The following is a 12,190-nucleotide window of genomic DNA, read 5'->3' on the forward strand; positions in this document are numbered from 1 at the left end:
GGAGAGCTTCAAAGAAAGTTCCAACAATAGTCTGCTTTCTGAGGCCCCAGAGGACTCATCACCAGTAGGCTGAATCCTTGGTCATGATTTACGTGGCCTGAGAATTTACAATAACCTGAGAAAACAACAAACAAAAAAGACAAAATGGCCCCTAAGCTTCTACTTCTGCAGTGGAAGGGCTTGGAGAGCTTTGTACCTCTTTTGGGGGGGTACAGGGGCTAAGAATTTGCCATTGTCATTGAAAATGCTTCACACACATAAAGTACAAATGGGAGAACTTCCTTATAGGATAGAGCTTCTTAACCTGGGATCCTAAAAGTTGTTTGTTTAAAAAATATTCCGATAACCATTTCAACATAATTGGTTTTCTTTGTAATTCTATGCCTTTTTAAAATGAATTTTAAAACTTTTTTTTAAATGCTCCTGACTCTATAGACCCAACACCATGACTTAGTTGCTTTCTTAGCTGGAACTTCCTTTAACACATGGGACCTTTGTACTCTGAAACATGCCTCCACCATGATGGCCCCCTTCTCTGATGGATGAGATCCCTCCAGGGACTCTAGCCCAGGCCAGGTATGCTTCATTCTCCTACTGCTGACTATGCTTCTGCCTCTATTTACTTTGCTACCATATTCCCCACTGAATAGTTCTTCCCCTTCCCCATTCCCACGCTGATTTTCAGCTACCTTTTATGAGTTGTCTTCCCTTATTTGAATGTAAGTTCCAAGAGAGCAAAAACGATCTTTCTCTTTGCTTATATTTATACACCTATGACTTTGCACAGTGACTGGCACATAGTAAGCATTTAATAAATGCTTGTTGCCTGCCATTCTGAGAAAGGGTCTATAGGCTTTACCCAACTTGGGATCAAGGGGTGTACGTGACACAAAAAAGGTTAAGAATCTTCACTACAGAAAACACCCTCCAGATGCTGTAACACTGTGAGGATAGCATCAAACACTGCAGCATTTCCTAAAGGAAAATCATAATCACTCAAGAGTTCAGTTTATTTACTCAGGAATAATACTACAAATGGTCAACGACAACAATAACAATAATAGCTGGCACTATACAGCACTATTAGGTTTACAAAGTGCTTTACACACAATTATCTCATTTGATCACCAGTACACAATCTTAGACATTTTTCCCAGAATTAAATAGGAGGAAAGTGGCCTGAACTGCCTTTGGGAAATTGTGCAGTGTGCTTAATAACCACAACAATCTTGCAAAAACAAAAGCTCACTTTTTTTGCATCAATATTCTTAACAATGGTGCTGTAAGTGACTGTAAATCATAAAACATCATTGACACTCAAGAATTCGTTACAAATCACACCAAGAGCAATGGTAAATTTACAGGACATGGACAAGGGCTTCACAGGTTGATACGGCATGGATGGGTCTGCAAAATGTAAAGCTGAAAGAGTAGCTACATCAATAAGATTACAAACACAACAAAATTTCAAAGGATGGTAGAGGTCTAACCAAGTAATTGCCCTGCTAAAAAATCTTCAGTGGAACATTATTCTCTAATGAATGTTGTTGATCAGTTGTATTGACTCTTCACGAATCCTTTTGGGGTTTTCTTGGCAGAGATACTGGAGTGGTTTGCCATTTCCTTCTCCAGCTCACTTTACAGATAAGGAAACTAAGGCACTCAGGGTTAAGTGACTTGCCCAGGTCACACCACTAGTAAATGTCTGAGGCCAGATTTGAACTCATTAAGAAGAGTCTTCCTGACTCCAGGCCTGTATACACTGCACTACCTAGCTACCCCTTCTAGTAATTAGGGTGCTGAAATTAAGAGTCAAGAAAACCTGGGTTTGAATCCCACCTCACATCCTTAGAATGTGACCTTGGGCAAGTCAGAAACCCTCCTTGTCTCAGTTTCATCATTTATAAAAAGGAGCTGCACTAAACCTCTGAGAGCCCTTCTAGCCTTAAAGCTATAATCTTAGGCTTCCTGGAAAAATAGAAACTCCTCAGCCTGGCATCGAAAACTCTACTTAGACTGTAGGGAAAAACAGGTACCTGAAGAGAATACAGTGTTGATCGTAGTAAGAACTGATATAACAATTCTGAAAATCAATTTGAAAATATATTTCCAAAAGTGACTAAATGTCCATATCCTTTGACCCAGAATTCTAACTTCTAGGCATATACCCCATGGAAGTCAAAAGCAGAGAGAAAGGTCCCCTATTCATAGCAGCACTTTATGTCATAGCAAAGAACTAAAGACAAGTGTATTAGCTGAAGAATGGTAAAACAAATTATAGATGAATATGATGGAATTTTACAGTGCCATAAGAAATACAAATGTGAAGAATTTAGAGAAATGTGGGAATACACATGAATTGATACAGTGAAGTAATAAAATATATAGTGAGATAGATAGAGATAGATAGATAGATAGATAGATAGATAGATAGATAGATAGATAGATAGAGATATAGGATGGCAAAATATACAGTGCCTACAAAAACACAAATGGCAAGAACAGAAAATGAAACCAAAGATTATAAAATTATAATATCCAAACTCATCTGTGAAGGAGAGATGAGAAAATGCAAAACTCTCCCTGTCTTTTTTGTAGAAGTGGGGGACTAAGGCTGGCCGGGTAGAGAAAGGGGAAAGAACATATGGGAAATGAAGGTAACATAAAAAAAACCATTAAAGTCCTCCACATTCTGGCTTCAACCTGACTTTCCAACTTATTCTGTTTTATTCCTCTTGACATAATACTCAATATTCTAGATAAACTGGCTTACTTGATATTCCCCAAACTATATGCTCTATCTCCTAGTTCTGGGCTTCCACACAGGCTGCCCCCTCCTTCCAATTCCTAACTCCTTCTTTGCCTCCCCCTTCCAGTATCTTAAATATTCTTCAAGGCTCAGCTCAGACACCATCTCCCATTAAAAGCCTTTTCTCATCTCCACAATTATTAGTGTTATTTCCAACTCCAATATCTAATGTTGGGGCAACTAGGTGGCATGGTAAAACACTGACCCTGGAGTCAGGAGGACCTGAGTTCAAATTGGGCCTCAGATACTTACTAGCTGTGTGACCCTGAGCAAGTCACTTAACTCCGACTGCCTTCAAAAAGAAAAAAAAAGAATATGTGTACATTATTTCTTTATATATTATATTCACACTCCATCGATCTGTAGAAATAAGCTGTTTGAAGACAAAGGCTGTTTCCTTTTACCTCTCCCTTCTGATTGGAGGGCTGGAGGGTGAGCACTAAATTCTTCCCAAAGCCTTCCTCTATTGATGGCCAACCTTGTGGCAAAGTCCATTCTCTGTCAGCAGCTCTCCTAGGCCTCTGAAACTTGAGGGTATCCTCAAATCTGTAACCCCCGGTTACAACTTCCCCTCTTTTCATCTTCCCTTTGTGTATTATCTTCTCCCATTAGATTGCAAATTCCTTGAAGGCAGAGACTGTCTCTTTTTCTTATTTGAATCTCTAGACTTAGCACAGTGACTGGCACTTAGGAAGCTCTTATAAATTGAATTAAGTGTGTCATATGTTTGCTGAATTGAATAAACTAGACATATTCGGTGTAACTCCTCTTCGACCAATGTGAAGAAGGATTTTGCAGCTATTCAAAAGTAGAAGGAGTGAACAGTGAGATACTGAATTTCACAGTAATGGAAATGTGCAAGCAGAAGCTAAATGAGACAAAACAGATGCAGGTTGAGGGCAAGAAATGCCTCAAGTGTAATTATGATTCCAGGGCCTAATACAGAGCACCCCCTCAATAAATGCAGGTGATAGATTGATAAACAATGTATAAAAGAGACCTGACATTGATAGGGTGATAGGCTGGATGGCAAGAAGAAGTCTCTTCCTACTCTTAACATTATCTGATTTCATCAAATGTTAATTGACAGTGATGAGAGATCCTATTAAGGAAAAAAAAACTGTGAAATCCCATTACTGTTTTCTGTTTGTTAATAAATTAATATTCTAGTACATTGAATGATATATCTGGTGGACTCTCAAGAGTTCTGAGCAGAAAAATGCTAATTTACAGAAATATAGAATTTAGAGCTAGGAGAAAAAACCTCAGTGTTGTCTAGCTCTAACCCCCTCATCTTACAGATGATGATGAAACCTAGGCTCAAAAAGATTAAGTGATTTGCCCCTTTATTATTTCAGGGATAATAAAGAGAAGTATTCGAATGGGCCCTTTCTACTACATTATGCTCTTCTGGCAGGATATAATAAATATTTATCTACCCTACACTTTCACGGTAGGACTTAGAAGCAGCTAGATGGCTCAGGGAATAGAGTACTGGGCATAGAATCAGGAAGACCTGAGTTCAAATCCAGCCTCAGATACGTACTAACTATGGGAGTATGGGCAGGTCACTTAACCTATTTCCCTCAGTTTCCCCAACTGTAAAATGGGGATAATAATAGCACCTACCTCTCAGGGTCATTATAAGGATCAAATGTGATAATATTTGTAAAGTGTTTAACATATTACCTGGCATGTAGTAGGCACTATATTCCCTTCTTTTCCTTCCCTCCCCCCCAACCCTAATCTAGTAATTACCCTCTCTTATAAAGGAGATGTTTTAAGGACAAATAAAATAGAGTATAATTGAATTTCAGATCAAAGGTGCTAAATGAATTTAATGTACTATTTTACTAAAAACTCACTGCTTATTCTCTAACAGAAGGTAAATAGCGTACAAAAGTTAACAAGGTACCTTTCCATTAAGCATTGGAAGATCTAGTGTTAATAGTTCTCTCTAAAGGCACCATAAAATGGAAATGGATTTTGGCTTCTGCAGTTGATTCAGAGGGAAATCAAAGTGGTCCCTTCTGTATTTTGAAAGGTCCAAAAACTTTTCCTTTTAACACTGGTTTCTATACCACAGAGCAAGCCAGCAAGGTGAAAGAACAAAAATGACTGATTTCACATGTGTTGTAGTTTAATGGGTGAAATGCTATCACTCTGGAATGTTGTTTTGGCTGCAAGAAACTCAGGTTTTCAGCAGGTAATCATGCTTCCTGATCAGTGAGGGCACTTGTAGAGAAAAGATGAGGTCAACAGTACATAATGAACTTGCCAGGCAAAAGCACTTGGGGAAAAACAAGTGAGAGAGAGAGAAAGGATGAGAGATGAAGGAAACATGGCAGACAAGTTTTTTCCAATGTAGTCAGAAGTGTAGATTCCTGTAAGATGACTGCAGAGAGGCACACTTTTTTTAAATGTACTGACAAAACCTCTGTTACGTATTACTTAAGGAACTGGACATGACCTTCAGTAAAAACCAGAACCAGTCATCACCCTGGGTCAAGTTCAGTTAAACTTACGGTATTATAAGCTATTAGTTTGCTTTTTTTTTTTAAACAAATACTAAATCCAGGAAAATGTTGGTTTAGGGGGAAGTAGAGGAGGAAGAATGGGGGCAGCGGGATAAAGGTAAGGAGAGGAATGTGTGAGGGCTGGGGGTAAGGTCATTTTCCTCTGCCCATCTGTTCTCTGAATTCCTTTAGTTCTCCAAAGCAATGACTCCCAAACATGTGTCACCAGAGAGTTGCAATCCTTTCATAAAAGGGCCACTTATAACTGCTGCTCCAAACACTAACTGCTTATCATGACACAGCAACCCAGAGACACAAAGTTCTTGTTTGGGCCGGTCAACTTGTGATTTCCTGCTAGACTTCCCCAATTTATTCTGTGATGAAATGGTCAAATGTTGCAATTCATTTATGGCTTTAGATAAAAAACACAGGGTAATCCAAGACAGAAGTGGCAGAGCTGAACAGTACCCAGCGGGAAGTTTTCCTGTAGAGGAAATTGCAGTCACTAGTCAAAGAGGAAGTCAAGAGGGAGAATTAAGTGTCCTAAGAACTTCAGAGGATACATGAAGAAACTACTTGTGGTCTCAAATACAGTTTTAAAACACCACGAAGCTTAAGAACATTTTTGCTATTATAAATCTGAATCCACAAAACATGAAATATTGGGGGGAAATTAACCTATGAATATCCAATCACTTTTGTGGGGCACATTGTCATTCTTACACACTGTTCATTCATACTCTTTGCAAACCAAATCTCCTGGCAAAATATCAGGTGATAAAGTAGGCTCACAAAGTACAAAAGACCGGAAGGCCATCTCTATGCTTCAATTACTACAAAGCGCATGAAGAAGAGTAAGAATGTTGGTCACCCCTTCCTTTTTACCCCCATGACATGAACCACTAACCTCCCCCTCACCTCCCTCCAAAACAGACATTTCCATTCTCTGTATGATCACCTTACTTTTTTCTATTTACCTTCTACTCTACACAGAACCATATCCCAACTTGGAAAAACTATAAATAGCTGACTGCTCAGCTAAAGAATATATAAAAAAGCCAAAAAATACAAAAATGTTGCACACAGTAGCAGTCATGCTGTGAGGTGACTAATATTGATAGACTTAACCCTTCTCAGCAATACAAGGATCTAAGACATCTCCAAAGGCCTCATGATGGAAAATGCTATCCACATCCAAAGAAAGAACTATGGAGTTTGAATGCAGATCGAAGCATACTATTTGCTATTTTTTTTTCTTCTGTTGTGTTTTGTTTCCTCTTTCTGGCGGTTCCTCCTATTAGTTCTAATTCTTACTTACAACATCACTAATATGAAAATATGTTTAATAGAAATGTATATGTATAGCCTATATCAGATTCCATGTTGTCTTGGGGAAGGAGAGAAAAATTTTAAATTCAAAAGCTTATGGAAACAATTGTTGATAAATCAAAATAAATTAATTTTTAAAAAAGCCTGGCCCCTCCCTACCTTCCCAGTTATTTTACATATTATTCATACTCTATGATACTAGCTTTGTGACCCTAGGTACAGCAATGTTAGTTATGATGATGATGATGATGATGATGATGGATGATGATGATGATGATGATGATGGTGGTGATGATGATGATGGATTTTGTAGTTCAGTCATTTTCAGTAATATTTGATTCTTTACGACTCCATTTGGGGTTTTCTTGGCAAAAATAGTGGAATGGCTTGTCATTTCCTTCTCCAGTTCATCTGGATGAGGATACAGATGAGGAAACTGAGACAAACAGACTCACACAACTAGTAAGAGCCTGGAGCTGGATTTGAACTCAGAAGATGAGTCTTCCTGACTCTATACACTGTGTCACCTAGCTGCCCCATTACTATGGATTAGAGATATTCTGATGCAGCAACACTAGCCTACTTGTTGCTATACAGGATAATCCATCCAAAACTCTGCCTTTTCGCTGGCTGTGCCCTGGAATGCTCCCCCATCTTCACCTTCACCTCCAGACTTCTCTGGCCTCCTTCAAAACACAACTCAAGCTGCTGCTTTTCCAAGAAGCCTTTACCAGTCCCACCCAACACTCCTCCCCCTCCCCCCTTCCCCTTACTCATGCTACTGCCTTCCCTCTGTATTTATCTTGTATGCACAAATATTTGGATATTATCTCCCCCCATTAGAATATGAGTTCCTAGAGGGAATAAGCAATGTTTTTGTCTTTCTTTCTATATTCTGTAGTTAGTGCAGTGACTGGCACAAGGTAAGTGCTTAATTAGTGACTGAATTTTTTTTTAATGTCACACCTACATTTGACCCTGCAAACCACTTGTATCAAACTTAAATAGAAATGGATCCCTGTGGGCCACATATTGAGTGAAAAAAGGAAAAAACCACAAATTAACATTATCTATGTTTTATTGTTTTCTTAATTTATTTTATTCAGCATTTTCCAATTACATTTAAATCTGGTTCCAGCCAACACTTGGGATTGAGTTTGACACCTCTGCATAAACTACCAGCTCTACTTTGAAAAGCCTTTATCCTTCCTCTTTTATAATATTTATTTCTTCCCTCTCTGATTATTCTCTCTCTACTGTCTTCTCAAACAGAAGAGAGACAAAAGATAGCCAAAGCCTGATATCTGATAATATAAAGGAAGGCACAAGAGGTAGTGCAAAATCAGATTTCTACAGATCTTACAGTACTAGACAACAGTTGACGAGAATGCGATTGCATATCAAATTCATCTAAACAAATAACCTCAGTTAATAGCAAAAAAAAAATTAAATAATTTTTAAAAAATTTGTTAAAAGTCAGGAAAATCCCAGAAAAAAAAAAAGGTGGGAGAAGCATTTCAAAACTTAGATCTATCTGGGATCTCAACGATGTGAGTACTCTCTGCAAAGGTACAGAAAGCTGCTGAACCACACCTTTTGGTAGGGTTTGATTCTTCTCCTTAATCTTCCACAGGGGTCCACCCAGCATACTGGGAGACTCTCTAGATCTCTTGACATTGTATAGTGAATACTGGGGCAGATATATCAAACAGTGATCCCTAATTCTTGCAACATCTTTTCTGGTCCTATCTTTCTCTAAGGCATCTAGCACCCTCCATCCAACAATATCTCTTACATATGTTTCCCTCTCTCTGTTCTACCTCACCCCCTATAGTACAGGTCTCCCTCACCTCTAGCCCAGCCTACTGCAAGAGCCACCTATTTGGTCTCCCTGCCTCAAGCCTTGCCCTAATCTAATCTAAGACAGGTCTAGTCCATAAAACTTGAGGTTTAAAAATAAGTATTAGAGAACTCTTTGATTATATTCTTTTCCAAATCCTGGGGTGGCACTGAAAAAAGACTTACCAAGAAAGACCATTTTAAAAATAATTCTGCAATCTAGATCATAGATCATAGATATATTGCAAATAAATGATGAAAACATTCCGGCCGAGAATTCCATTTATGAACTTTACAGAAACTGCTACGGCTACCAACTGGTAATTAGACAAAAGAACAGATTTAACCAATTAGCAGAGTCTCTCATCCAGTGGTGGGATCTCTGCTCTGCATATAACAAAACCAAAAACTTTCTTTGAAGTTGTGGGATTAAAAACATTGAATACTGCCCTTGAAAAAAGCATCCAGGATGCTCTTCCAGTTCATAGGACAGGCTCCGTCTTATAGGTCAATGTATGGGAAATAGCTTATTCAGGTGAGCTCCAACAGAAAGATCTTACACAGGGGAGACTTCCTGACCTAGAAAGTCATCTTATATGGCAGGCATAGCCTAGCTTCACTCTAGTTCGACTATGCCAAAGAGGACAAAAAAATAAAATTTAAGTAGCTGTAAACAGCTGGGATGTATTTCAAAAGAATACAAAGGGATTATAAATATGATCAGCTGCTCTCCTGGGCAAAATGCACACAAAAAGTTCATTAAAGGAAACTTTTCCCCTCCTAAATAACTAAATAATAACTTTAATAAGCATATAAAGCCTACTCATTTATCATATTTTCCAGTGAAACAAAAGTTCCAACTGCACATAGAACCCCAGGTCCTTGTATTCAAGATAAGCATCTTCTTCTCTCTAACAGACATATTAGTCACCCTTCCCTAAGGCCCAGAAATAACACTGAACAATTTACCAGCAGAGAGTAATTTTACTACACACATTCTCATACACACACACACACACACACACACACACACACACACAGAGGTAAAAACCAGAAAAACAGCCTACATGTGCTTAGCCATCACTTCATCACTAAAATTTTCAACTCATTATTTCCCAGAATAAATTAAAGAACAGAATATTTTTGCTTTTCTGAGAATAAAATTAAAGAGTTAAGTTTTAAACACTACTTGGCTGATGTGATTCACCCTTTTCTATGTGTTTTTACAGTACCTGTCAGAGAGCAAAGGCAAAAGCACTCCTCTGATCAATCTGTGTTGATCTAACATGCACATAGCTAAGGGGAAAAAAAAAAAGAACTATTAAAAGGGAGATGCTCAGAGTTTAAGAAAAAGCTCAGCTAGAGCTGGACGTGGGATTTCATTGATGTAGGAAAAACTCCTATGAGGAAAACTTCCCCTACAAATACTTCTCTTCAGGTCAAAAAGGCGTAAAAGACCTTTCTTGGCCACTATGTACCAAATGCTGGATGGAACCCAGGTCTCCCAGGCTATGTCATGCTGCCTTTCTGCCCCTGCTATTTAAGAAAAAATAACCCACCCTGAGTTCCATACAAAAGGGTTTATTTGCAGGAAGGACCAATGGAGCCAAGATTAGAAGGAAAGCAGAAAACTAGGGGAAAATTTTTTACAGCAAGTTTCTCTGATTAAGGCCTCATTTCTCAAATATATAGAGAACTGAGTCAAATTTATAAGAATACAAGTCATTCCCCAATTGATAAATGGTCACTGCATCCTTAGTCCTCTTCAAGGACAAACAACAACTACAACAACAAACAGTCAAAAGATATGAATAGGTAGTTTTCAGACAAAGAAATCAAAGTTATCTATAGTCATATGAAAAAATATTCTAAATCACTATTCATTAGAGAAATGCAAATTAAAACAACTCCGAGATACCACCTAACACCTACGGGATTGGCTAATATGACAGAAGAGGAAAATGACAAACACTGGAGGGGATGTGGGAAAACTGGGACACTGATTCCAACCATTCTGCAGAGCAATTTGGAACTATGCCCAAAGGGCTATAAAACTATGCACACCCTATGATCCAGCAATACAACTACTATGTCTGTAGCCCAAAGAATTTAAAAAAAAAAAAAGGAAGAGTATCTATATGTACAAAAGTATTTATGGCAGCTTTCTTTGAGTTGCAAAGACATGGAAATTGAGAGAATACCCCTCATTTGGGGAATAGCTGAACAAGTTGTGGTATATGATTGCGGTAGATTATTGTGCTATTAAGTAATGATGAGCAGGATACTTTCAGAAAAACCTGGAAAGGCTTACATGAACTTAACAAAGCAAGCAGAACCAGGAGAACACTGTACACAGTAAAAACAATGGTGTACAACAACTAACTGTAAGTGACTTAGCTGTTCTCGGCAATACAAAGATCCAGGACAATTCTGGAAGACTTATAATGACAAATGCTATCCACCTCCAGAAAATGAACTGATGGAGTCTGAATTGCAGATTGAAGCATACTATTTTTTATTTTCTTGGTTTTTATGTCGGGTTTTTTTTGGGGGGGGTCCTGCATTTTCTTTTACAACATGACTAATATGGAAGTATGTTTTGCATAACTACACATGTATAATCTATATCAAATTATTTGCTGTCTGGGGGGAGGGAAGAGGAAAGAAGGAGAACTTGGAACTCAGGATTTTTAAAAAAGAATGCCAAAATTGTTTTTACATATAATTGGAAAAAATAAAACATATAAAAAAGAAGCTTACTTTCATTGGGGGAAACAATATAGATAGACAGAAAAATAGATAGACAAACAGGCAAAGAGATACACACACACACACACACACACACACACACAGAGGAGCCTCCTAACGGACTTCTGTACTCTCCTTTCTCCAATTCATTTTCCATGAGGTTGCTAGTGGCCTGCTCAAACTTCTTCAATGGCTCCCTATTGCCTCTAAGATAAAATACAAATTCTTCTCCTAGGCATTTAAGGACCTGCAGAAATCTGACTCCAAACTACCTTTCCACCCTAATTTCCCATTACTGCCTTCCATACATAATCTGCATTCCAACCAAACAGGCCTACTTGCTATTCTCCAAAATCAGAATTCCATTTCCTACCTCCACGCCTTTGCACAAGCTATTCCCCAAGTGTTGAATGTACTTCCTTCCTCATCTCTGCTTTTTAGGATCCTGAGCTATCTTCAGAGCCTTGGTCATTTGCCACCCACTAAAGGAAGGTGTTTCTGATGTTTCTAGTTGCCACTGCTCCCTCTTCTCTCAAATCATTATAATAATAATATTATTTTTTTACTCATCAGCTAACTTACATTCCAATACAATGTAAACTAAAGGGCCATGATTATTTTTCATTTTTATCTTTGTGTACTCGGTGCCTTTTAGATTGTAAGGAATTTAATGTTCACAGAACCATAGAATCAGAGACTGTTAGGATTAAGAGGGTCTTCAGTGGTTTAGTCCAAACCACACTGGAAAAAAAAAAGCAAGTTGAGTTGAACTGCATTACATTTTGCCTGAACTGAAGCTCATCTGTTGTTCTTCTCTCTATTCCCAGCCTAGTGCAATTTCCCTAAATCGGTTTGGTGTCTGATACCACAAAGAGCCTAGCACCGTATGAAAATGTAGCAATGTCACTATTTACCATTTAAGACCAGCTCAGTAAGGAACCCTGAGGAT

The 12,190-nt window shown here is 38.2% G+C and overlaps 1 protein-coding gene across 8 annotated transcripts in view; it reads right to left on the reverse strand.

Moving 5' to 3' along the window:
• The window catches only part of SPIDR (scaffold protein involved in DNA repair), a 551,334-nt gene that overhangs the window by 428,516 nt on the left and 110,628 nt on the right, over nt 1–12,190 (reverse strand). The gene's annotated exons all lie outside the window — the stretch shown is intronic.

This window comes from Phascolarctos cinereus, unplaced genomic scaffold (assembly GCF_003287225.1).
Source record: "Phascolarctos cinereus isolate Bilbo 61053 unplaced genomic scaffold, phaCin_HiC Scaffold_4;HRSCAF=312, whole genome shotgun sequence".
NCBI classification, from domain to species: Eukaryota; Metazoa; Chordata; class Mammalia; order Diprotodontia; family Phascolarctidae; genus Phascolarctos; species Phascolarctos cinereus.